The 27,992-nt window shown below is 35.3% G+C and overlaps 1 pseudogene across 1 annotated transcript in view; it reads right to left on the reverse strand.

Annotated features, from left to right (window-relative positions):
* LOC143241018 (ADAMTS-like protein 1) overlaps positions 1-27,992 on the reverse strand; it is a 130,790-nt pseudogene that overhangs the window by 25,521 nt on the left and 77,277 nt on the right. The window contains exons 4-10 of the transcript XR_013022143.1: positions 19,189-19,419; positions 18,681-18,825; positions 12,999-13,128; positions 9,573-9,774; positions 8,636-8,789; positions 3,783-3,885; positions 3,371-3,501 (exon numbers count right to left, since the gene is read on the reverse strand). The product of XR_013022143.1 is annotated as an ADAMTS-like protein 1 (transcript). The remainder of the gene's footprint in view (positions 1-3,370; positions 3,502-3,782; positions 3,886-8,635; positions 8,790-9,572; positions 9,775-12,998; positions 13,129-18,680; positions 18,826-19,188; positions 19,420-27,992) is intronic.

Below are 27,992 nucleotides of genomic sequence, written 5' to 3' on the forward strand. Positions count from 1 at the left end.
GAAGCCTGCACATCAGAAAAGCATAAAGAATATCATGAGGATTCTTGATAGTTCCTCCATTTATTCTGTATGACCTAATCACACTCAATGTAGTGGGCCTTATCACTTTTGTAGGTATTCGCGGACTACAAAGGCCATAGTGATTGGGAAACGTGCAAACAATTGCCGAAAAAATTAACAATAAGTTTCTAGGTGTCAAATACTTAAAGTCATAAGAAGTTTTTGCACTTGTACTTATCTATATGTAACAGAAAATGTTATCGGTGCCTCAACATACATACTACCATTACTGTTATTAAAAATATTAAGTGTTAAGTTTATGAACCCAATATGTCACCCAACTTGTCTATTTTTGTCATCTACTATAAATAGAATAACATAACATCGCCACTCATTCTATCTGCTGTGTCTACAATGAACGACAGCTACTTAACCCAGATGAAGCAAAGGTTATTCGTCCGGGCTGTTAGTAGTAGACTAAAACTGGAGACAAATTTATTTTACGAGTAATAAAGGCAGGGTTGAATAGGTTATATTAAAGCGATTTTAAACGTGACAAACACAGTTGATATAAAGTCGTGGTTGAACGGCATGCAACATAAATATATTTTGACATAGTTTGGGATTAGTAGTGTGATGCAACCAAAAAATCGATCGTTTTGTGAAGGATGTGTAACAGCCCTTTCACATGCAAAATATTCATCACTTATGTCATACAGATGTGTTCAGATACGAGAATGGAAACTCGTAAAATACAATGGACATTAGAATACAAAAGAATATGGATCAGCTTGGGAACCAGAATCATCAAGGTAACGACTTTCAACAATTTACGCCCTGCTACCGTAATCAAAGTGTGCCACCTTGTAACAGATCAGAATCTACGAACACAAAGGTCAATGTCTAAATATGTCCTCGTATTCTAGATAACAGTATGCAACATAATCAGAAAGGATATCCGTTTGGAAAATTGACACAAGTCTCTTGTATACAAGGTGCTTCCACAGCATATCTATACTCTTCAAAAAAAGAAACGCAAAAGGGGTATTTTTGTTATTTTAAATAGAACTATATGTAGTAACGTTACAAGCTCAGAGTATGTGATGTTACACGTGTTAAGGCACTGATTGTCAGACCAAAATGACAATAAAAGTTGTGCACATTGAAAACGGAGAAAAACATCGGATTTTTCGCCAAAACGCATGCTTGTCCAATAAACTTGTTTGAGAGATCTGCATGTTCTGCAAGTGCAACATGTGCAAAATCCCTGTAAAAGTGGCGGGTTCTCGATTTCCATAGCTCAGTGTTAAGCCACCGACACGCAATACAATTACGCCAAGACTGACTGAAGCACAACGCAACAACGACATTGGTTGCTTGGAAGCAGGCGAATCTCGATCAGATGTTGCCAGAGCTGTGAATGTCCACCCAAGCACCATCACAAGGCTATGGAATCGTCACCAACAACATGGATCAACTTGTGACCGTCCACACCTCGTGTGACCACGCCCGCACAAGATCGCTGCACTCGGTTACGTCACCTTCGGGATAGGACCACCACTGCGACGTCTACTGCCTCAACCAAACCAGGGCTGCGTAGGATTTCCGATCAGACCGTACGCAACCGTCGACGAGATTTTTAGGCCCCATGGTGAACGTCAACGACGTTTTTCAACATGACAATGCCCGTCCTCACACAGCCCGACTCACCACTGTCTTCTTGAGACACCACAACATCAACGTTCTTCTCTGGCCCTCCAGATCACCAGATTTAAACCCCATCGAACATCTTTGGGACGAGTTGGACCGACGTCTGCGACGGCGACAACCTCAACCGCAGACTCTACCTCAGCTTGCAGCAGCTTTGCAGGCTGAGTGGATAGCCATTCCACAGGATGTGATTCGTCATCTCATCGCTTCCATGGGCAGGAGATGCCAAGCAGTTATTGATGCTTACGGGGGGCATACTCGTTATTGATGTTGAGTGACGTTAAACGTCAACTAGTGAGCGTGGAGTTCGCCTTTGCAGACTTTGGATGTTCAGCAGTGAATGTGCAAAGTTCCACACATGTCATACAGAACTACCCGGAATAAACTTGTTAACAATATGTCTCAAATTTTGCCTTTTGCGTTTCTTTTTTTGAAGAGTATGTTTAGCTGTCGCACACATCAGCTGGGGAATGAAATGTGTATTCAAGCGATTCTGAAAAAAAAAAAACATACTTGTTTAGATATCATACGTAGCGCCTATAGATTTTTGGGCAAAAGGACTGTTGAAACGAGTGCTAAAAACCTTGTTCCTCTAACGTTAAAAGGCTTATAAAAAGCATGCAGGGAGAAAGAGTTCGCTTTAATAGTGTTATCCTTACAAGAAAGTCTCTTTTATTCAAGAAACTAAGCTACAAGACTATTTTTAAGATTAATTTTGTCAGATAGAATATGAGTAGACATATCGAAATATACTCTAACGAAGTGGATAGATTTAAAAATCATTTAGCATAATAAAGGATCGGAGTGTTTGATTCATCACTTATTTTATGGTAAAAAAATGGCTCAGAACAGAAGTTTCGAAGCACCTGAGTTTGTTTTCACCAATTTAACCCGAAATTAATCCAGCAAAACACCCTAAACTGTGTCGACATTGTAGAAATAATCCTAAATAAACTTGTTCTTGAAAAATAAGATTTTACACTGACGTATTCATTGGAAAACTTAACAACTTCAGGTCCTAGCGTGATATATGTGTAAGCATACCGACTACGGACTTCTGAGTTCAATGTTCGAGTCCCATCACGACCGTGGGAGCATTATAAATTGACGTTCAAAGTTCGCAGTTTGTCCAGACAGTAGTATTTAAAGAGCTGATGGTTGGTTCTGTTGACTAGTTACCTTTCTTTGAGTAAGTTAGATTAACATTAGGAACTTTTATCGCACTTAGCCATTGAGTAGCTTTGCGCGGATATCCGAAAATAAACAAATCTTTAAAAAGTGGAAAATGGAAGAATTAAAAATACTTGGATATTAAAAGAAGAATATCTTTACTTGGGTATTGAACAAAAATATTGCATAACATTAGGTCATTACGATATTAACATATTATACAAGCACACTACCTAAATTTATTTATATATATATATAAAGAAACATTACGTTATATTTATATGTTGAACAAAAACATAACACAACACTTAAAAATTATCAGAAAAATCATTCTCTGTGTACTTTTTAGAGGGAAATATAGTACAAAATATTTGATAATGGCCAAACAGAATACTGTCTCATCATTTAGAAAGTGTAAAGTCATCTTCGATAAAAATCAATGAAAACACAAGGCGCAGTTTGATGATAATGTATTTCCTTAAATACACACCTGGACATTCTCTGTCTGGTAAAGTGGCCACTGAACGTGAGAACTCGAGAAAGATTTTGCACTCAACAATTCGACGTCTGGTACCTTCTCCGCAAGTTACGCTACAAGGTTCCCAATCACCTACTTCAAACCTAGAAACATTGAAAAGTTTACTTTTCGGTATGCTAACATTTTCAAGTGAAATGAACGTGGTACAGGTGAATGCAATCTTTAGTCACGTATGTTAGTGTGCAAATTATTTTAAAGTAAAGGAAGATGAATTTATTCACAAGTACTTGTCTGAAAAACATTTTTATAGAACAACTCTTTTAATATTATTACAGTATATCCAATTAAACTAATTTTGAAAATATAGAGTTAAGAAAATTATTGAACGTGTGATAAAGTTATCATTAAATAAGTTTCAATATACCATGGATCTCCAGAAAGTTTTGCTGGACCAACACTTTGCTGGGTCCACAGTAGAGGATGGAAGTGTTCCGGAGGAGCGTCTTCTTGGGCGTGAATCTTTGGTACTGTAAACAGAAATATGTATGTAGCATAATTTACGTTTTCTTTTATCAGTGTAATACGTTTACCAATATGTATATATTGTGAGTATTAATACAAAATTATATTATATTCTTTTCTTTTAAATTATTGAAGCATATACTCGGGTGATGTAGATCTGTGGCATAGATTTACTTCAATAACTTACTATCAAACAAAGAAACACGTATCCAAGGTGGTCTTGGTCATTCTGAAGCCACGGTCAGAGTTCAGTAAATGGGGGACTCATAATGATAAGGAAACTCAGAAGTAGGTTAAAAAACATAGCATCGGAGGACCTTCCATATATGGGGTACCAAAAAACTGACCAGTTTGTTCAATAGGTAAGACCGCCTATGCACGTATTTTATGATAAAAGGTCGAACTAACTGAAAACTTCAGCTAAATATTACAGTGTTTCTACTACCAGCCTGTATTTGTGTTACTTCATCGTGTTTTATTTATTTGATCTTCAATGTAAAAGAGTAGTCCAAGAGTTGAAGGTGGGTGGTGATGACTAGCTGCCTTCCTTCTAGTCTTGCAATGCTAAATTAGGGACGGCTAGCACAGATAGCCCTCGTGTAGCTTTGCGCGAAGTTCAGAACAAGCAATTCTTTGTCTACAACATTTGCGTCTCTTCGTAAACTATAACTATTATATTAAACAAAGAAAAGAACACGACTGATATAATTCCTTAACTTACGTGTCTGTAATCCTTTATCATACTTAACACAGGCTTACAATTTGTAAATCATACTTACCTTTGAACATTAAAATACAGTTTAGAATGAGAAAAGGCTTCGTTTGGTTTGTTTTGAATTTCGGGCAAAGCTACATGAGGTCTATCCGCGCTAGCCATTCCTAATTTAACAGTGTAAGACTAGAAAGAAGGTAAGTAGTCATCACCACCCACTCTTGGTGTACTATTTTATCAACGAACAGCGAGATTGACCGAGACATCGTAACGCCCCCATGGCTAAAAGGGCGAGTATATTTGGTGTGACAGGATTCTAACCTGTTACCCTCAGATTATGAATCGAACGTCCTGGAAGCTGAGAAGTCTGCTTATAAAGACTTTCTCTGTTACAACATCATACGAGTGAATTTATTTTAGAAAGAAAATCACTTTCTCGACAGTATTTTTACCGGATACTCTATATGTGTAACCAACAGCTTAAAGTTGCTTACAGTTATGCTTAGAAGTAGAAGAAAGACAAAAATCAAGGCACTTATAAACACGTTTTGTTATCTGAGCACCTAAAAGCAGAAGGATAAATGGAACTTCTAAAAAACGAATCGTGGAACAGAAGAATTAATATATCTTATAGCACTATATTGAAATATTTATTTTTAAACGTTATTCGACTTAGTATAAAATTTAATTTCTTGTTTTAGCGTATCTGAAGAAAACTTTATGTTATTATGACATCTTTATTTTATTTTCATGTAAGGTCTTTTTTGCAAAAGAGTTGGAATGGAGGATTGGTTAATGATTCTTTTTGTGAGCTTTATTTAACCCTAAGAGGAAGACATCATAAAGAAAAAACGAATTACATATTGTGGTTATGAGTAATTATTTTATCGTGACAAATTTAACTTTTTTATCATGTAAAACCATAAAGCTAACTAAACATAGCTAAATAATTATGGCGCATTAAAGTTATTAGTCAAATCGTTAAAACTTAACAAGCAAAGAAATCGAGTCGTCAGCGATTGCCACCAGTCACAGAGACTGTGACCGTATGGAACACACCAGAGATCTCACATGCCTTTAATGTTATTTTCACGGTTGAACTTTCTCAGATAACAGTAAATACTATATCTTGTGCTCGAGGCGAATAGATACTACATTGGTCACGTAGAAACACGGTCAAAAATAACTCGATTGACAGTTCCTCTATTTTCTTGAATAAGTTTATCCAACCGTTAATTTTGCAATGAAAACAATGCCCCCAACTGGAGAAGTTCCATAATTAGAGTGAAGAGAGCCTTTGCTAAAATCTTTTCTAGCGTGTAACTATAACCAGATAGTAGGCTAACAAAATAGCCTCAAAAGCTATTGGGGCATTTGCGTTATTAAAGCCACACGTCATCATATTAATCTAAGTTTAGTTCGCCTCCATTAAACAATCAGTAACGCCCTCAAAATACGTTGTTTGTAAAACAGACGTGATGCAAAGACTGTGGTTGGTGCTATACTTCTGTGACTACTACACAACAAGCTCTAAATCCAATATCATAAGGACAACAGCAAAAATCAAATGAGGCTTAACCCGATTTTACGCTTTCACTGCCTTTTGTTAACGACAACTTAAACTAGAACGTTTCTACAAGGAACAGTTACAAAGTACGGTTGGTTGAAAGTTCTGGTCGGTTTCTCAGCAGAAGCGAGTGTTTTCCCCTATATGCCCCGTAAACAGCACGAATGCTTACAAAACCAACAGATAATTTATACGCACCGAAAATAAGTTAGCTTAAAGAACGTTTTGATGACCGTAAGTCAATATATGAAAGAGTATGGTATATAAAAACAAAATTCGATATAACAGTAAAACTAGAACAAATATAACTATAATATATTTATGTTCTTTAACCAAACATACGATTATTTTGATTACCACTCACTCATTTCTTTCACTGTAAATATATCTAGAACATGGTTCATAAATGTATATATATATATTCTAAACAAAGAACTTATTGAAAGTATTACAATAAAAATAAAAGGTGTTCTCACCCACAGCTTCTCGTGGTCCATTAATCCGCAAACTCCGCTAACTATGTATTTAATTTTAATGTGTTTTTGAGTGTAATAACTGTTCTTGCTTAACAAATACACCCTTGTGCAAATTAATTGAAACAAGACGGAAAATTACGATTTTTTCAATTTTTTGCGTTTTATTTCTGAGAATCCAAAAATTACTCACAAATTAATACATGATATGACCGCCTTCATTTTTCAGAAGATCATTAATCCGCTTTGGCGTCGAGTCCACGAGTTGACTGCAATCTTTACTAATTTTTGGATCGCGGTACCACACCTCAATTATGGCCTCAATTAGCTTATCTTTCGCAGTACAGTCTTTTCCCCGAAGTCTTTCTTTACAAATCGCCCAAAGCTTTTCAATAGGGTTTAAGTCCGGAGAGTTTCCAGGCCAGTCCAGCACCTTTATTCGCGTTGTAGTCATAAAATTCTTCACAAGTTTCGATGTGTGGCACAGAGCCACATCATGCTGGAAAATGCCAGACCCATCTGGAAATCTCTTTTTCAATTCTGGAATGACACTTCTCTGCAAAACTTCGATGTACTGTGGTCCTCGCATCATACCTTCTACGATATGTAAGCCTCCGACGCCATAATAGCTGAAAAAGCCCCAAAACATCTTCTTAGAGGGATGTTTTACGAACTGATTGATGTGAGATTCTCAAAGTTTCTCACCTGGAAATCTGCGAACATGCAGACTTCTTTGACCCTGTACAAAGAAATGAGTCTCGTCACTAAATAACACCTTCCTCCATTGTTCTTGCGTCCAGTTCTTGTATTTCAGACCCCACTGATACCGTTTTTTCTTCATTGAGTTGGTAAGAAGTTGTTTTTTGACTGGTCTCCTTGCCCTTCTAAAGCAATTTCGAATGTCGTAATATTCCTCAAAATTTCGTCATATATCCCAAAAATAGATCGACCCTACTGCAAAACACAGCTAATGACACCGTCTGTGTTGAAATATGATTATTAAAGAAAATCAGCGGGTCCAGCGAGCCTATACCGGCCGCCATGCTGAAAATATTGTAAAATGACCATTTGTTTCAATTAATTTGCACAAGGGTGTACTTTTATGATTAATAGCACATTTCACAGGATATGGTGTGACCAGAAGTGATCTTGGGTGCTTGGATAGACATGCAGAATTTACAACGAAAAACTGAATGTCTAAAGAAATGTTAAAAAATAGCTAGTGGGACTGGGGGAGGCACATGCTTCCCCAGAAAAAAAAAATATCACAATGAAATATACAGCTGTTATATAAGTGAGGGTGCTATACAACCTCCAGCTCTGACACCTCTGTCAGTGATTACGTGCTGGCTGCAGGACAACGGTTATTCCTTGACTTTGATGTTTCTTACCTAGCTAGCAGTTTAGCCAATATTTTACACAAGTTGTCAACCACATTGAAAATACCAACTTTCAGATGATCATATTAAACTAATTATTATACTCTGTTCATTATTTCAAGATTCAGTTACTTATTTTTTGATCTTCGTATTTAATACTTAGTATACGTTAACTACAGTAATTTTTGTGTAATTATTTCAAGGGATAATTTCCTACAGTGTCTTTGTAACGTCATAATAATATTATTACTATTTTACCCTATCTTTAAACTATTTGAATGTCTTATAATCCAGTTAACTATAGGTATACGTATTTAGCCAGCCCTTTTCCTTAGTTATATCTTAGAGAATGAAACAATATTTCACACAATTCTAAGCTCTCTGGTGGATCGGCGGTATGTCTTGGGCTTAAGCATTAAAAATTGGGTTTTGATAGCCGCTATGGGTAAAGTACAAGTAACCCATTGTGCATCCTTGTACTTCACGACAAAAATTTGTTTAAGCGTTTTACAGAATTATTGTCAACCACATTTTGAACAACAGTTTACAAAAACAAACGCCCCTCAGGGCGCAAGCGGTTTACTGGCTTCTCAGTCATTTCCATACCAAGCAATAGTCACTTACCAGATTGTTCACTGACAGGACAATTAATCCCGCTGCTGCAGGCTTGTTTAGTAGCAGGCATCAGTCTGTAGTCACACTCCTTACTGACGTGCTCGCTGTGGTCTTTGCACACTACGATCCTCGTTTGGACACCTTGACCACATGTTACTGAACACTGTTGAAAAAACACCAATCAAGTAAATTTTGCTATATCGTTGAGATTTACACACATCACATGCTTAATGGTCGTTTTTCAGTACGGTTATTGCAAATTTCTCCCTTCTTCATAAGTTACTTTTTACTTTTGAACCCATAATTAAAACATTTTTCCAGTGATATTTTACGATTTTTGTTTGTTTGCGTTATTTTTAAGAAAAACCTTCACTCAAAGTCCCCAGAATGATATTATACTTTAAAAGTGCCAGAAAGATTGTTTGTTTGTTTTTGAATTTCGCACAAAGCTACGCGAGGACTATCTGCGTAGCCGTCCCTAATTTAGCAGTGTAAGACTAGAGCAGCTAGTCATCACCACCCACTGCCAACTCTTGGGCTACTCTTCTACCAACGAATAGTGGGATTGACCGTCACATTATAACGCCCCCACGGCTGAAAGGGTGAGCATGTTTGGCGCAACAGGGATGCGAACCCGCGACCCTCAGATTACGAGTCGCACGCCTTAACGCGCTTGGTCATGCCGGGCCAATGTTAGAAAGAAGAAGAGCACACATGCATAAAAACTGTAAGATCACATAAATGCTTTATCTTAAAGTATTTCACAGAATACATAAAGAATTTGAATAATTTAATCTTTAAGTGATCAATGGACTTTTTTTTTCATTTTTATATAACTTAGGTTGAAGACCCAATCCTAACAGAGAATTACTTGTGTTAGAATATCAACTAGTTCACCAGTTACTAGTGTAATTTTTTGTCTTGAAGAAAAAAAAGTTATATTTACCCCTGACCATGGGTCCTCGATCCAACGTGGACAGCTTTGGGTGTTACAATGTCGATGGCCAATTGGTTTCTTTTTTGAGCACAAGAAGTCGCTAATGCGTGCTCTAGTACCATTTGGCCCTCCTCTGGCGCAATAAACTGGGCGAGTCTGATGTCCACCGCCACAAGACACAGAACATGACCCCCAACTTTCAGTTATCCATCTGTAAGATGTAATTTAGTTAAGTAATAACTGTTATTTTTTTGAAAACTTATATCCATCTGTAAGATGCAGTTGAAGTAAATAATAGTTATCAATAATTTGGAAACTTTCAAAAATGAGCGTGTCTGTGTGTGTTGTTGTTTTTTCTTATAGCAAAGCCACGTCGGGCTGGCTATCTGCTGTATCTACCGATGGAAATCGACACCTTGGTTTTAGCGCTCTAAGCCTGAAGACTTATCGCTGTTCCACCTGGGAACTTCAATAATGAGAAATCTGAACACAACTTACACGCTTGGCCATGCCGGGCCCGGCTACTCTTTTCCCAACGAATAGTGGGATTGACCGTCACATTATAACGCCCCCACGGCTGAAAATGCAAGCATGTTTGGTGCGACGGGGATGCGAACCCGCGACCATCAGATTACGAGTCATACGCCTTAACCCACCTGGCCATGCCGAGGCCCGGCTTTATTAAATATGCACTCTTTTAATGAGAATATTCTCCAATTAAACTCAAAGCTTCAAGTTTCATATTAATTGGTGTTAGGATATTAATGTTTATTTAACAATATTGTATTGTGTAAAAGTGTTAGGAAAAAAGAATGTTCTCTCATTTTTTTCTATTCTATAAAGCTAATTCTTCTATGATATTACAGAAGGTAAATTTCAACACTACGATAATGCTTCAGTGACCCCTATTGACATTTGAAAGAACCAGGGTGAAAATACTTATTATTCTTTAGAATTTCAACAAACTTGTACCAAGAATATGTTATAAGGGCTATACTTAAATAAACATACTGATGAAATTTAGGGTCTGTAATAACTGTCATGGTACCCCATGCAGTATCTCAACTATATAGAAAGAAACTAGAGAGAAGCTTTCATGTGGTACCAGTATATGCCAGAAGAGATTAATCTAATAACAGTAGACAAACTTGACAAAGACAGTAATTAATAATATGTATTGAATTTTGTTGTCATGCCACGACCCAAAAAAACCAATACAGAAGCAAATTCGCACTACAGCTTTACTCTCCAATGAATCGCTATGGACTTGAAGTGTTCCCCAAACACTGTCAATTTCCGCCTCGATCGTGAGACTAAGACAAGTAAATTTGAAAATGAGAATGGAAGATCTAAAACACCCAAACTTAATGATACTAATGTTAAGTATCTTCACGTAAGCAGCTTTTGGTAGAGAAAGAAGACTGCCACTGATGTTAAGCATAAGATGGATGACCAAGTAGCAAATGACAGAAATGTGTCCAGATCTACATTATCAAGAAGACTCAACAATAATGGAATATATTTGGTCGTGTAACAGTTAAAAAAAAATTTACTTCGGTCTACTGAAAATTACTAAAAAGTGAAGAAACTTGGCTACTGATGATTGAAAAGTGGTGTTATGGACGAATGAGTTCAAGTTTGCAATATTTGATTCAAAGTGTAGATTGTACGTTCGTCGAAAGAAAGGTAAAATATACTTATTTCAATGTATCTCACCCACCATGAAGTGTGGAAGAGGTAATGTGATGGTTTGGGTGTGTTCCTGCTGAAATGACAAGAAGTATTTGCAAAATATATGAAATAATGGACCATCAGATACTGATCCATCATGGTGTAGCAAGCAGTTGTTGTATTATTAGTAAAGTATTCTACTACCAAAAGGATAATGACCTCAAACAGTCATCCAACCTATGCAGAAATTACTTTTCTAAGAAAGAAGCTGTTGAATTTTTCATTCAAAAAACAGAGCAAAGGCCTTCACAAGGCCCTGATATCAACACAGTTGAGCAGATCAGGGATTTGATCGATTAGAAATTGACAAATCTAAAGTTACTTTCAAAGAAACTTTATGGAAATGTATTAGAGACATTTGAAGTAAAATCTTCAAATGACACTTTGATTAAATATGCTGAAACAATGCCTGAAAGACTGTCTGCACTTACTGAAGCAAAAGGGAGACACACCAAATATTAATTGTTTACTGAAGTCAAGCACTTCCACTGATTTTCTGTTGTATTAAATATAAAGATTAATAATATTTTGATGTTTCACCTGTGATTTACATTCCATTTCTCTTTGTAACTAGTCTGAAATCTAATTATTGACTTTGTCCTAACACTTTTGCACAGAACGGATTACATAAAAAAGTCTCAGATTGATTTGGATAAAAAGGTTCTTATTCATTGTACAAACCTCAAATGATGTCAGCTCTAATTATAATAACCAAAATTATTAATCTAGCAAGCTACAATTTTAAAAATCAAAAGAAAATCGCTAAGTCTGATTAAAGTTTTATCGACTACTGTCTCTCTTTACGGTTGACTCCTCGTTTGTCTATCAGAATCTATGAATCTTTTTGTTCGTTTTAATGTTACAAGATGGAGTTAGTAGAAAAGAAAAATTAGCTCGCGAACAGATATGTTTTATAATGGTCGCGTGCTTAGTTACACTGTACCTATACTGTTGCAAATATCAATGCAGCCATATTCCTTTGTTCACCTGGTACAAATTCTGATGAATCGCATAAGCTTTCCTTTAAAATCTTAATAAAATCTCTACAGAACAAAATAGAAAAGGATGTAGTGAAACTTTTGTGTAACGTAGCTACACAAACATATCTACTAAAACATAGACTACTAGCTTTTTAAAGGACCTTTAATGATCATTGTCACACTGGGAACAAAGTGGTACACTAGTGATGTTCAAGTTAAAATTATTTATCTAACGTATCTCCAATGTTACATATTTACTCTTTTAGGAATTCAGTAATAGTGTCTTTTGCATGCGAAACTTTGGGGTTCATTATCAACACTTATGGAAGGTAACATCTGATTTCACTCAGTATTATATAGGCAATTAAAACTCGTTTAAAAACAAAAAAAAGGTACCTGTTAGGATTAGACAGAGGCGCCGCTAGGTAGGTACCTCAAAGACTAGGGGCTCAGGCCCCTAGACGCGGGAAGTGTTGACAATTCAATATGATATTGATCATTGCTTTCAAATTCTAATTTTTCAAGAGAGTAACTGGGGATTCGAGGCACTGTCAAATAGAATCGAGGCAGGGACCCCTGTATGCCAGCGCCTAGCCACGCCTCTGGAATTATACATTATTAATTATTGTTTGTAGAAAGAACATTGTTGTCATTACTAATACTATTACGGTATGCGCTAATTTACAAGCTCGGAAATAAAACTAAATATCTGTTAGGTTCTTACACTGCAGGACATTGGTGATTGTTGCACACTCGAATCTGAGGACGTGGTCTTATGGCAGGATCACATAAACTTTCGGTGACTTCTCTTCCTGTGGCCTGGTTACGACAAATGGGCCTGGACATTTGGTACCCTAAAGAAAACGAAGTACTTTGAAAATACATTTCAGATTTTTGTACGATGTTCTGCAAGTTTCGTGAAGAATAAAGGCAGTCAGTTGTTGTAGCACATCAGTCTACATTATTTAAACGAATTACTTTTCTCGAAGCAAATTAGAAACTTACCATCACTAAAGCGTAATTACCTGTTGGCCTCAAGATATGTCTTAATGAGCTTTAATTAATCAAACGGAAGCGTGAATTTGCAATTTTTCGATACATTTGCTGGATACGCCATAATGAATAGAACTATTTTGTGGTTATTTTGGTTGAAACGTAACGTAGGAAAACAGAAAAATAGTGGAGCACACCACAAGGAGTTAAACGTCATCATGTTTCCAAAATGCAATGAAAATAAATGCTTTGTCAGCATTATAAAAAACAACAACACAAAATCTTAAGAGAAACGTGGAAGAGAAAATTGATTATTTCTGTTAACTTTAATTTAGTTAACTTTGACAAAAGCGTAGTGATTTATGGAAAGATAAATTATTTTACCGAAAGGCTGTTTTATGTTGACATACATACCGTGAATCCAGCCTAGCGAACATATTTGTCATTCAAGAGTTTAGGGTATGTTGATGTATATCTAGTGAGTTATCTATACTGAAGAAGAAATAACGAATGCCATGAAGAGAATGCGTGATTCACTATGATAAACACATCAGGTATTCTGAGAAAGGAAATACTTATCAAATAATTTTGTATGTTACGATGTGCCAAATGTTTTCATCTCCAATTTGGACTCTTATAACGATTTTTCATTTTCTAAACTCGTAATAACGTTCAACCTATTAGATTCTTTTTATCTCTTTTTCAGCAATAGGTTCAAGGGCTTAAAACTCTAGCATTGGTGTCCATCCCTTCGTAGGTAACCAACCACGGAGATTTGTACTTAAACAAAATGCTTTTGTCTTGGACCTCACTTCTTTATGACAGAGATACTCGTGTTCTTTCATTTTGTGATACCAATAATAACATAATGTGCAATTTTCAAAATAATTCTAGAAATTGTTTTAAGAAATGCAAGTCTTACAACTGATTAGCCTGAAATTATCCAAAATTACATAAATACGGATGCAACATCCGTTAGAAATTTACGGTTTCTCTGATTCCATTTTTTTAAAACCTAGATACGAGCCTAGTCAACAGCGTATTTCTGGCACGCAAGACACCGTTTCGTTGTTAATATTTCTTCTCAAGCTCGACCGTCAAACGTTTACTAACACTTTAGCACGTTGTAAATAGAAGACAAAATTTTGTTAACATTCAGAAGTATTGAATTACACCATTTTAATCAAACGTTTTGCCACACACCCCCAGTAACATAGAGGTAACTCTGTAGATTTAGGACCCTGTAATTCGGGTTCCTATAACTGCACAGAAAGCGCATTGTGTTGCTTTTTGTTTCATTTCAAACGAACAAACAAATCAAAACTGTTTTAAGACATTATCTTTATTTGTCTTTGAAGAATAACGATATGGGAAAAAATATGTCTTAACCCTTATATTCAGAATTCTTGGTATACTAAATAATATGTCTTAGCCCTTATATTCAGAATTCTTGGTATACTAAAGAATATGTCTTAACCCTTATATTCAGAATTCTTTGTATACTAAAGAATATGTCTTAACCCTTATATTCAGAATTCTTGGTATACTAAAGAATATGTCTTAACCCTTATATTCAGAATTCTTTGTATACTAAAGAATATGTCTTAACCCTTATATTCAGAATTCTTTGTATACTAAAGACAACATTACTGATTAAAATACAATGTCGTGGGCACGGTTTTCAAGTATGTGTTTAACCATTCGCATGAACACTATATCTTTTAATTTTCGAGAAACAATATATTGCGTCGACATTGTAACGATAAAAAATGTACAGGGTGGTCCATAAATCCCTACCCATCCATATGTTATCATGTTATTTTCAATTACTCATGTATTATAAATTTGTTTCTTTTTTTTCAGAGAAATATGGCCGATGTAAGCCCATTTACACTTGAAAATGTCTCACAGAACATGGCGCCTCATAATATTTGCAGCGAGAATGAGGGATAGCACACAGATACACTGGATACATATAGGGACTTACGGGCCACCCTGTATTATATGGAACTCTTGTTTTGTCTGTCATCTCTGTTACTTTTGTATACAATAAATTTGGAGTCATTATGGCTATTAAGAGCATTCCGTTCATTTCAATGAAACAAGAAACTAATATTTTTATTACCAACAAAACTTACGTAAATAATTTTCTGGGACCATTAAAAGTGCGACAACTAAGACTTCAGGGACATTCTGTTTCGTAATTCTACATCACTCTATGAGTACATAAGTGAATGATCTTTTGGAAAAAATCTGAGCTCTTAATATTCATTTGGATTTGTCACTCCATATACACGCACACTACACACACAAACCTACATATAGAACTATATATGTAGTGAAATTAAATAAATACATTTAAATGAAGTTAAACAAGTAAACAAAATCATGAGGAAGGACTGAGTAATTATATTCTAACCATAATTTTTAAGCCAAAACAAAACATATTAAAATTAAACAAAATACGCTGCATTAAAAAGAAAACGATTTTAGGATTATAAAATTTATCCTAGATCTTAGAGATGACTGAAGAAGTAGAAGCAACATTGCGGTTGGGATGCACCGTCTATCAGTCTTAACCTCCTAATTTCTAGTCTAATTGTGTCTATTTCTTACGTGAAACTAGCGAATCTCCCACATTTATATCACCCTTCACTGCCTGCAGAGAGTTATGGGAAGGTGACTGCTATCCCAAGTTAAAATAAGAAAAAGATAAAAGTAAGGAAATAAGGTACTACCATTTAGGGGTAAGTAAGATGAAACTTTCCTCTTCAAGTTAGCATTTCTGCCCCCAGTATGGTAGAGGCGCTAATTAACACGACATTGAACCATATCAGTACACTAAGTTTACTGTGAATGTCGTGCTTTTATGTGCGGCTCAAGATGTACATCCGCATAAAGTAGTGCTAAGTTCTTAAATGACCTGAAATTATTTTTAGTTAAAAATAAGGTCATACACACCCATATATGTATATATATATATATACAGTCAGATATACACACACACACATACCTACATATAGAACTATTTATATATATATATATATAAAAAATTGTATATATATACAATCAGATACAAACACACACATACATACATATAGAAATTTATATATATATATCTAGTCAGATACACACACACATACATACATATAGAAATTTATATATATATATCTAGTCAGATACACACACACACACATACATACATATAGAAATTTATATATATATATATATATCTAGTCAGATACACACACACTTATTAAAAAGAACCTAAGGATTTCCCACATCATTCGTTACGCACTATTAAGGAACCATGAACATCAGTGACGAAAGGAAAGATTAACAGAAGGACAGTGAAAGGAAAAGATATCTCTGAACACAAACAGCCCTTTAGATTTCCTATAAAGCGAACAGGGAAATGAGCGGCTTCAGTCAATACCGTAGTCAGCTCCGGTGTCAAGTTTACAGCGTGAACGTTGAAGCCTAGCCTCGGGCATCGGGGTGTGGATTTGACGTGCTGACAAAGGCTTGCGAAAGAGAACCCATTTCCTGGCATTATACATGGATTTCTATTCTAATTCCAGCTTTCCCATCGAAGCGAAAACAACCCCTCAGGGCAAAATGCCCTGCTAAGTGCTAATCAAAAGTCCTGTCTAGTGTAATACAGCTGGTAGAATGCCTATAGGATTTTGCAAAAATAGCTTACTTAAAACGATGAACTGATACCTTGGACCAGGACTGTTCGATAAAAACAAAACTCTGTATTCTAACGTTGCTGCTGAAAATAAACAATTAAATGTAATATTTTTTCTGATTACATAGAAGGCAGAAATATGATAGATTAACAATACTAAGTAAAAATAAACTCACGCTTTTATTGCAGTTTCATAACAGATTATTTTTTTTAATTTCAGAACATTTTATACGCGACTAGACGCAGGCGTGTTAAACAAAAATATTTGTTTGTTTTTTTAATTTCGCGCGAAGCTACACGAGGGCTGTCTGCGTTAGCCGTCCCTAATTTAGCAGTGTAAGGCTTGAAGGAAGGCAGCTAGTCATCACTACCCACTGCCAACTCTTGGGCTACTCTTTTACCAACGAGTAGTGGGATTGATCGTAACATTATAACGCCGCCACGGTGAGCATGTTTGGTGCGACGGGATTCGAACCAGCGACCCTCAGATTACAAGTCGAACGCCTTAACCCACCTGGCCAACAAAGAATAACCTAATCTGCTGATAATTTATCACGACCTTGTACAAGTGAATATTTAAATGTTTTTTCACAATACCTTTTTCCTCATTTTTTTCAATCTTATATTTTATTAACTATAATAAACGTTTTGCGATTTAAAGATGTTAATTAATAAATTAATGTTAAAGTATGTAAACGCGAAATAACTTGGGAGTTATTTTGCATAAGTCGTTGAAAGTGAAAGGTTAAAGATATAGAAATTACAAAATGGAAGTAGCCGGTGACTAACTATTCCTAAAGTCATTCTGTGGAACAGCATAACATACCGTGTTTTTATGACAAATCATCAAAAGCGATGCTAGAAAACAAATTATAAGCCGATTACACGAAATATCAAACGGTATGAATTTCCCTCATGAAACGTTTTAAAACAGGTCTCATAAGTTAATTCTTGTATATGTAGATAAATAAGAGCTAATATATAGGACCGAGTGTTGCCTAATGGTCAGTGTGTCCAGACTGTGAATCCAAGGCAATTTGCACTTTTGACTTGGAGTGGGCCCCATAAGAATGAAGATGAACTCCCACTACTTGTGTACACATGACGACCCCTAAACTTGGTGGTGGGTGCTATTGACTAACTACATTACCTCTAGTCTATCAGTTCAAAACTATGGATGGCTATGCGCAGACTGTTCTTTTGAATAACTTTGAGTGAAAATCCAAAAACAAACAAACTGATGTATAACTTACGAAACAGAAGTTAATATCGTGAATTTTATGAATCTTCAGAAATTACTGAACATTATGTTAGAATACATCTTAAAAGAACCAGGATGGTGAATTTAAATGCACTACTTAGTTTGTGATAACAACAAACTTTAGATTTATTTTACGAAACTATCGTTGCGACAAAGTGCCGAAGAAAAATCGTTGTGTGAAGTTTATACGGAACACAAGTGACGATCAACCGAACAATATACACAGCCTTATTAAACGTTCATATATTTTTCAGACAAATTTACGATGCAGAATCTGTGATATACGTTCATTGCCAGATGTTGTTAAGAAACAAACACACAAAGAAAAATATGTGCATGAAACAAAGAAAGCATTTTAGCATAAACATCTAGTCCTAAGAATCAGTCGTTAATAATATATATGTGTATATGTGTGTATATATATATATATTTTTTTCTGATACCAGATGACTTAAACTTACCTCCCCCACAAGTCACTGAACAAGGAGACAAGTGTGTTTCTTCCCACACGTAATCCGGCTGTCGGCATGTTGATCCATCTCCCCCACACACCCCACACTCGTCTATCTTTTTATCAGATCCCAGCTCAAGGTCGCACCCCACTTTCTAAAGTATAGAAACGTACGTCTTATGCTAATATCACGACTAAACTTTCAGGGGTATAACATATTTAAAACGTAATCAGGTTTAACATTAAAGACCACTGCTTTACAAACTGAAAGAAATAGATCTTTTTACAATATTTATTTCTTGCTAAGGAAGATTCCTATAATGTAAAAGTCAGACCTTCTTAACATTTCAAAAGTGAATTATACAATTAATATAGATTTTTTCATAGATTTTTTATTATTTTCAAGTCATTGTTGCGAAGTTCTTATTTCTTACGATTAAAAAAAACTAAATAAAAGGAGCAAAAAATTATAACTTTGAAAAGATGACGTCGAAGTTGGACTGTGGTCATCTGCTTACCATACATTTGTTGTCCACACACATATCAAGCGACCCCTCGCGGCAACGAGTACCATCTTTAACGACAGAAGCGAGCTTAGCGACAAACTTGAAATCCTTCGCTTGGCATGTGAGAGCACAAACATCTTCCGGATCGTAGAACGGTAACCATTCGTACAACCGTCCCCGATAAGGTACATCGTTGAAGGCTGAACACTGGGTTAAGCGAAAGTTGTTCTGTTCAAGACAGGGCTGAAAAGCGAATTATATCACATTTAAAACACGTGTCAGTCACACGTCTACAGTAAAGGTTACAACAAATTAACTAATTTTGCAGTCTACATAATAAACAGGGTAAAAATAATTTTTAAAGTTATATTCATATCGAAAAAGGAAACAAGAAAAGAAATAATAGAATGAAGTACTTTACTTCAGTATAATGAAGAAACTTCGAGATTTCATGGTGGTCAGTTTCATTACAAACGTATATACAAACACAATCCGTTTTCTTGTGTAAGTGATAGATGAAAAAAATGAAAGTTTGCCTTCTAAAAGCCCCCCTCCCCCCAGTAGTACTGTGGTATGCCTTCGGACTTACAATGCTAGAAACCGGGTTTCGATAGCCGTGGTGGTCAGGGCACAAATAGCCAATTGTGTAGTTTTCTACTTATTTACAAACCAAGCCAATCTAGAAACGAGAATACGGTAATAAAAATTGTGGCTCAACTGTAATTCTAATGGCTTATTACGCTAAAAATCGGGTTTCGATACCTATGGTGAGAAGAGCATAGATCAGATAGCCCATTGTGTAACTCTGTGTTTGCCTTCCCTCTAGTTCTACACTGCTAAATTAGGGACGACTAACGCAGATAGTCCTTGAACAGCTTTGCGCGAAATTCAAAAAACAAACAAACATTTGACAAAATAGAATGGACTTTGATTGCACTTCTAGGCTTTATCATAGGCCACAATTATATAATCATTCTAAAAATTATTACCTGTTAATTTTTAGCGCTATGAAAGCTGTTTCCATGGATTTTCCTAAAATATTGTCAAATTAGTACAAGGTCTGAGTTGGTTATTGTTCAAGTTATATTATTAGAAAGAAAAAAACTTTCGTTCGAGTAGTTACAGGCTTTAGTGACTAAACAAACTTTGAACCTCAAAGGTCGTTTCTTTGTTTCTTTGAATTTCGCGCAGAGCTACATGAGGGCCATCTACGCTAGCCGTCCCTAATTTAGCAGTGCAAGACTAGAGGGAAGGCAGCTAGTCGTCACCACCCACCGCCAACTCTTGGGCTACTCTTTTACCAACGAATAGTGAGATTGACCGCACATCATAACGCCCCCACGGCTGAAAGGGCGAGCATGTTTGGTGCGACCGGGATTCAAACACGCAACCCGCAAATTTGAATTTTTGGAATAAAAAACAAATCAGTTTATAACGTGTTAGTATTGAGGTCTGAGACTAACGTTGCTTATATTATTCCAAATTGAAATTTCATCTTGCCTGAAATATGATTTGACACAAGTTCTTTCTACTATGTTAACAATAACTTACTGCGTAAAAATGGCAGGTGTAGGAATTGTAAACGAAAATGAACTTAATTATTAACCTATGAGACTGCGAGTCTTAAACTAAATTATGGATAAAGTGTTCTTTTATTTTAAAATGGCAACTTACCTCTTTTTTGTTTCATCGACTTTGTTAAACCTGCTATTGGAGGCCACAGTGCAAAGTTAGAATATAAACTCTTACAGTAAATGTACCCCATTAAGAAAAGTGTGGTTAATATTGTTGTGAATTGGTTAAACACCCCTTATACTTTTTACAATTTGAACAATGGGTCAGAACTGTTACGTTTCCAGTGTTAAGACGTTTAAACATATTGTCTATATGGAGGCTATATCATCATACATATGGATGTAAACATTCTAAAAGTCTATTTATTTTGCTCATTTTAGTTGAATAAAAATACACTAAATCAGCATATTTATGTTGTCGTTGGCGCCAGTTTCTCTATTTCTGAATCATCTGTAGTGCAGGATGTAAATGCTGGAGACGGATAACAGAGGTAAAGATAAAAACAATAAAGTTATGAGGCGCAAAATTCTTTCAGAGTACATCAACATATCTACCCCTTCGGGTTCTTCTCAAAGGTCTATGTAAAATATCTGATTTTCTTATTTTATTTTTAACTTTAAGAAGAAAACTTGGAAAACTAGTAAATCTTGGCTGATAGCTTGAATCGAAGCAAAAAACAAAACATCCTTAAAGTTATTTTGTACAACAAAATATTTCATAAGTCAAATTGGTTCGCAGCATTAAGTATGAACAAAGAGTACAATATTAACCAATTTAATAAAATCATTTACTTCAGTGTTGAATTGGTGGGCGTTATGGGAATCTTTCGAGTGGGCTGGTTTATGTCTGTTTTCGAATTTCGCGCAAAGCTACACGAAGGCTATCTGCGCAAGCCGTCCCTAATTTAGCAGTGTAAGACTAGAGGGAAGGCAGCTAGTCATCATCACCCACTGCGAACTCTTGGGCTACTCTTTTATCAACGAATAGTAAGACTGACCGTAACATTATAACGCCCACACGGCTGAAAGGGCGAGCATGTTTGATGTGACAGGGATTCGAACCTGCAACCTTCAGATTACGAGTCGAACACCTTAACCCACTTGGCCATGCTGGTTTACGACTGGGTGATTTTATTAACCTTTGAAAAAAGATATTTTTGTCCCTCGCTCAGTATATATGCAATCAAATTTGCGATTTCCACCTCCTAAAGGTAATTAATTATATATGCAAATATTACACTTTATTTATCAAATGTACAATTATTTCTATTAATTTTGTCTAAATTGTAATCCAAACTGTAACTAAAATGTTTATAAAACATTCGTTTATTTACTCTAAAGGTGTCGCTTTTGAATTTCGATTGTTTTTTTTATAACTCTTCATACTTTCATGATCAAAGTTCATCACCACATACGGCCCCCCACTAGTACAGCGGTATGGCTCCGGATTTATAACGCTAAAATCAGGGGTTCGCTTCCCCTCGGTGGGCTGAGCAGATAGCCCGACGTGGCTTTGCTATAAGAAAAACACACACTCAACAAATATGACTACTTTTGTAGTCGTTTTTAGTTCCATCAAAACCAGTTCATCGATTCTATCCTGAACTATCAATAGATCTGTACGGGTCAAACTGAAAACTGTGTAATTTCTCGTAGCAAAACCACATCGGGCTATCTGCTGAGCCCACCGGGGGAATCAAACCTATGATTTTAGCGTTGTAAATCCGTAGACATATCGCTGTACTAGCGAGAGTCAAACTGATATTCATTAAAGGCATAAGTCAAGAATCACAATGTTAAATATTCCTTGAAGTATTTATCGTGAAGACGAAACAAAAATTATATGAGATATAAAGATTAACGTCTTTATTTTATGCAAGCATAATAGTTTTATTCAGTTACTAATTATTTTAAACTGTTTCTTTATTGTTATTGCTTTATGTGAGTGCATTTTGTGTTGTTTTTGTTATTGTTTTAGAATTGATTTATGCACTATCTAATGGATAATAACAAAGGTTACTCCCTGGAAATTACCTAAAAGATTCCTTAAGGTAATTTTTTGTCAAAAACTTTCAATGTATTTTAATATTCAAATAAACAGCCTCAACCCCGGTTAAGCAACAGTAGGCTTACAGACGTTCAACGTCAAAATCCGAGATTCGATTACCCGTGGTGAACACAAAAAAATCGCAACGTGGCTTTGTTATAAACCAAACAACCAATCAAATGAGCATATATTTTTTCCACCACAAGCAATAAACAGGACTAGATAAATCAAAATAAAATTCTTCCAAATCAAAATACGAAACATTTTCATATTATAATCGAACGGTAAATTTAAATTATTCGTGCATAGAATACACACAAGATTATATAACCTGGTCTCTATAGTTTGGTTTTAGTGACTATTTTTTTTCCATACATGATGTGGAACTTCTGCATAACTTGGATAACATAGCATGTCAAGTACACTAGATGTTCCTAATCAATACAAATGTTGCTTTTAATGAACCGAATACACAGTAAAAGAGCCACTCTATACAAAACCCGGCTGGTCGTTAAATCTTGTATTGTTAACCAATAACATTAAATAATGGTCTCTTAGGAAAAACGTGCTCAAGAGATACGGATTTAAGACATCCAATCGTAGACCTTCAATCAGTATTTGATATATACTATTCAATATTCGGTCATTTCTTATGGAACAAGAGGAGAAATATATGTTTCTATACAACGGTTCGTTTCTATAATTATCTTTATAATTGCAATTAACGGAAAAATAAACAAACCTAATTAAAAAATCTCACAAGTTTACTGTAATTACTTTTACATTACCTTCGATAATAAATTACAGTAATTTGTGTTCAATGTTGTAGCATTTTTCAGTCAACAAAAATTATAAATTTGTTAGTGTTTGGAAGAGAGAGACAAAATCGGCAGTAATGTCATAAAGACACAGATGAGTTTCAGTAAAAGTTCTCTTTCCTCGTATAACGACGTAATGCGTTTCATAATAGAAAAAAAACAAAAAACACACGTTTCGAGCTATCGTCAATAACATTGAAGGTAAAATAATAAGTTCCTTGACACCAACGAGAGAAACCACTAATAAATGATAGTTTGAACTTTTAATTGTTATTTAAATACTGAAGTTAAAGTGTTACTTTTAAATACAAATAAATATTTTAAAGAGCAAAAATTAATTGACGGTCCAAGTTCAGACCAAACAAACTTTATCTTGTTCAAAAGAGCAATTAATGGAAACGTTATACAAATTTCAAATAAATTCTTTTTACATTTAGTTGTCGTACATCTAAAGACTCATGTTGACATCATCTGTTGGCCGTTTAATGATAATTTTGCTTGTATCAAGTAAATTTCTAAAAATGCATAACGCTTTTGAAATACACAAGAAACTATCGTGAATTTGTTCTTACATTGTAATTTTTATTTCCATGTACATTGGAAATTGTGCATGTAAAAATAGTTCCATCTTCTGATATTTAACATCCAGGATTAAAGGTCTACAATCTACAAAAAATATCGAACTTTTCTCGGTTAATACGACACAAAAATAGTTGTTTGCAGGGTAAACTACTTATTTTCTTTTATCGGTTTCCAGTGCGTTACTTCAACAAACTGTAGTGGCTGCTAACTTGTATTCGGTAATAGAAATTTGTCAAGTAGGTTAATTTAATAGTTATTTATTATTAATTAAGAGTTTTTAACATTCAAAATTGTCATAACGTACTTAACGTTTTGTCGTACACACACATACATACATACATACATATAGATATGTGTTTGTGTGTGTGTATCTTTTTTTTTTTTTTTTTCCAGAATAAAAACAAGATCCAATGTAAGATATCCTTGGGAGATGATCTAGGTTTAACATATAGAGCTTTACAAAGGGTGATATTTTAATATTTGTTTTTAATTCTAAGACATATTTCCTCCACTTGGACAGTGGTGAACAAACTAACTTAAAAATCGAAAGTCAAGGTTTTAATTCCCCGTTGTGGATACAGCAGATTGCCCAATATGGCTTTGATATAAAACAAGCAAAGAAACGAAACCATATTTTATTACTATGATTCATTTCATAACCTGTTTGTTTGTTTTGAATTTCGCACAAAGCTACTCGAAAGCTATCTGCGCTAGCCGTCCCTAATTTAGTATTGTATGACTAGAGGGAAGGCAGCTAGTCATCACCACCCACCGCCAACTGTTGGGCTACTCTTTTACCAACGAATAGTGGGATTGACCGTCACATTATAACGCCCCCACGGCTGATAGGGCGAGCATGTTTGGTGCGGCCGGGAATCGAACCCTCGACCCTCGGATTACCAGTCGAACGCCTTAACACGCTTGGCCATGCCGGACCACTTCATAACGTATCCGGGCTAATGAGATTTCTATTATCAAATGATATTGCAATTTTCAGCAGTTCAGAAACTAGACGATATCCTTTCATGAAACGAACCCTCAAAGTTTGGATTACAACGTTAAGTTGATTATGACTATTCGGATTTGAACTGAAGCCTATCGAACATGAAGTAAAGGGGAATCAACTTCAAAACACTGTACTTTATATATTTTAACCTTTAAAATCATACTACATACTTCAAAAAACACTTATGAAGCCCTTCTCTGGTGCTTTATTTCAAATCTAAAAAAAATAAAATTGAAGTAAAAACCTATGATAGAATTTTACTTACAATTTCATTTATGTATTTAATTATATTCATCTACAGAAAGTTTATTTCCAATAAAAAACTAAAGAGTTGTTAAGCCTAACCTTGGACTTCTGTTATTGATTTAATTTCACCTAAAGTTATTCTACAAATGATTCTTCCTTAACACAATTGTTTAAAATTAACATTATTGCTACAAATGTAATCACAAAGTAAGAGTTCTAAATTAATAATACAGAAGTATACACAATAAATTAATTTTAAAAATATTTGTTATTTTAGCAAAAAACGTTAAAAAATTTTGAACTTGTCTATACAGTATTTTTAAATCATTAAAACACATATATCTTTTACGGTTACTTTTCATAGTTTGAAGAACCATACTGACACACAGACGTACAGTTGCATTGTTTCTTTGTTTAGGATTTCGCACAAAGCAACACGAGGGCTAAATGCGCTAGCCTTCCCTAATACAGCAAGCAACCAAATAAGCTTAACGATAATTGTTTGGCTTACGACCAAAGGCATCATTGTACTGTCTTATTAAAGTCTAATTTAGAAGTTATAAACTTCTAAAGTGTATCGCTAAAATCTGTCTTGGAATCACTCAGGACGTTCTGAGTCATTATTCTGCTAAGAACTGACATACATGAATGATCAAATAATGATCTTTACTATAATTTGACACAGTTGAAATGGATTTGTTTATTTTAAATTTTGTACAAAGCTACACGATAGCTAGTTATCCCTAATTTAGCATAGTAAGTCTAGAGGGAAGGCTCCACATGATCACCCACCACCAACTATTGGGATACACTTTTACCAACGAATAGTGGAATTTACCGTCACATTATAACGCCTCCACGGCTTAAAAGGCAAGCATGTTTGGTGCGACCGGGATTCGAACCCGCGACCCTCGGATTACGAGTCGAACGCCTTAACCACCTAGCCACGCTGAAAACCATACTGTTGCTAATGGCAACATAACGTAAACAAAGCTGTTTCACAAAATAATGTATACAGTTTAATGGATAATTTTAATGCTTTCTTTGGTGAACAATTTTAATTGTATTCATATTTTGTAATGGAAAATACTTCTGGGAAGATTAATATAAATTTTCATTTCGAGTTTTCTGGTGTGTGAATTTTGTTGCTAAATAGACTCTCCAAATAGTCACTTTATTCTGCACTTTTATGGCACTAATAGTGCTTAAAATATTAAAATAAAATACGCTTGCACAATATTTATCATTAATAAAGTACAATTGGACGATTTTACCTTTGAAATTAAATTATATATATGTATATATTCATGGTCTATTTCACAAAAATATAATATATATGTACATAATGAATATAGTTTTTCTTTATAAAGTACAATGAATTTCAAATAAGACAATACAAGAGTAAGCTGGGTGTTTAGAAATAAAATATTATAAAAGATTGTTAATAAAATACTATTATGTTTAAAATTATTAACTGCATAAACATATAATTTCCCAGCAATTGGACATAAATACAACTTTCATTTGAGAATTTTTTGCGAAAGTCTTATTTTTTATGTACACAAAGGTGAAAAATAAAAATGCAAGGCAATTATAAAGAAAATCCACATTTCAAATGGTTATACTTTTAAAAACTATTTGTCCTGAAGGAGCTAAGATTGATCAGGTGAACATTGAAAATCATGAGTTTTATGCAGGGATTTCTATACCTGTTACATTAACTTTCAAAAGTTGTCACAGATTTTGTTTTGTTTATTTTGTTTTTTGAATTTCGCACAAAGCTACACGAGGGTTATTTGTCCCTAATTTAGCAGTGTAAGACTAGAGAGGAGACAGCTGGTCATCACCACCCACGCCAACTATTGGCCAACGAATAGTGGGATTGATTGTACCGTTATAACGCCCCTACGGCTGAAATGGCAAGCATGTTTGCTGCGAGGGAGGTTCGAACCCGCGGCTCTCAGATTATGAGTCGACCGTCCTAGCCATGCCGGGCATAGTTGTCCTAGAAGGTGTTTGCTGTACTTTCCGTCAGTTCTCAATCACCATGTCTAGGCTACACCTACATGAAACTTCTTCAAGCACCATTTGATCTGGACAGTGTTATTTCTCGCAATATCCTGCACACTGACAGAAAGTCTTACACAATCGCCAATCTCTTATTGTTGAAAGAATGAGCAATGGGGTAGAAACAACACTACTTTGCGAGAAAAGAGATTTGGATATGTAGTTTAATAATTTTCTAAACATTTCATAACATTCACATATTTTCCTGAATAATACACATGATTCTCACAGGTCTGGCATGGCTAGGTCGACACGTAGTATGAGGGTCGCGGGTTCGATCCCCATTGTACCAAATACGCTCGCCCTTTCGGCAGTGGCGCATTATAATGTTGCGGTCAATCCCACTATTCATCGTTAAAAGAGTAACGCAAGAGATGGGTGGTGATGACTAACTGCCTTCCCTCTGACCTTACACTGCTAAATTAGGAACGACTAGCGCAGAAAACCCTCGTGTAGCTTTGCAGGAAATTCCAAAA

Source organism: Tachypleus tridentatus, chromosome 13 (assembly GCF_004210375.1).
Source record: "Tachypleus tridentatus isolate NWPU-2018 chromosome 13, ASM421037v1, whole genome shotgun sequence".
Classification (NCBI taxonomy): domain Eukaryota; kingdom Metazoa; phylum Arthropoda; class Merostomata; order Xiphosura; family Limulidae; genus Tachypleus; species Tachypleus tridentatus.